Raw genomic sequence first — 969 nt, 5'->3', positions numbered from 1 at the left:
TTTTTAATAGGGTTTAAACACATATTTTTGATGTTCTTGCGTCAATCAGTTTATTTCCGTGGTCGCAAGAACCGAAAACGCGTTTTAATTTGTTTGTTGAGCTAATTTCTAACTGTACAAAAAATATAAAAAATGCTAGCTAATTTTGAAGGTCTGGGCACCTTGATCGGCAAACCGACCTTCAAAAGTAAAGTCATGCAGCGTACATGGTAACCAACGGAATCGTACCCTCCATGCAGACTAAAGGCGGACCTCCATAGCATGCGTATACGTATCCGTGCGTTTGACATTTACTCTTTAACAATTAGTGCAACATTAAAAAAAAATAAATAAATTTTTGAATGTCTAATTAAAAAATATCCAGACCAGGATTTTTTCAGCTAAACCACTCGCGAAATATTTTCTAACACGTTAAATTTCATACAAAATAGATTGCATCCATTAAACAGACGGATGAAGGTCGTGCCTTATTTGGATCTAAGACTATTAAGTGAAAAAATCAAAAAATTAACTTAAAAAAATACTTTTTTATTTATCTAAATAAATTATGTAATTAAAATTTTTCAGATGCTCACTTATGAAAAATTAATTGAAATAAAATAAAGTAAAAAAAACGTAATTTAAAAAAAAACGCATACACCTTTGAGCCCTTGCGGGGATCGAACCCGCGACCTTTGGATTAGAAGTCCAATGTGCTATCCACTGCACCAAAGGGCCGATTTATTGTACTACAATAAAAAGTGAATCAAAATACATGTATGTATGTATGTATGTATTTATAAAATAAAAGTTCTAAAGATACTAAAAACGCATATGAAATTTTGAAAGCCAAAAAAATCGAAAAAAGTAAAAAAAGAATACATTGTTTACACAATTGTTTTAATATTGACGAAGTCTTGCATCGCCCACTGTATACTTTTAATGACATACATATGTACATATTGTGATAAAATATCAAATAGAAGACAT

The 969-nt window shown here is 30.7% G+C and overlaps 1 non-coding gene across 1 annotated transcript; it reads right to left on the bottom strand.

Moving 5' to 3' along the window:
• Window positions 1-644: 644 nt before the first annotated feature.
• On the bottom strand, window positions 645-717 carry TRNAR-UCU (transfer RNA arginine (anticodon UCU)). Its single transcript has one exon. It is a non-coding gene; the product is annotated as a tRNA-Arg (tRNA).
• Window positions 718-969: the final 252 nt, after the last annotated feature.

The sequence above is a fragment of the Rhagoletis zephyria genome, unplaced genomic scaffold (genome assembly GCF_001687245.7).
Source record: "Rhagoletis zephyria isolate East Lansing unplaced genomic scaffold, Rhagoletis_zephyria_1.1 Rzeph_scaffold_10789, whole genome shotgun sequence".
NCBI lineage: Eukaryota > Metazoa > Arthropoda > Insecta > Diptera > Tephritidae > Rhagoletis > Rhagoletis zephyria.
This window is presented reverse-complemented; position numbering and strand designations above follow the sequence as displayed.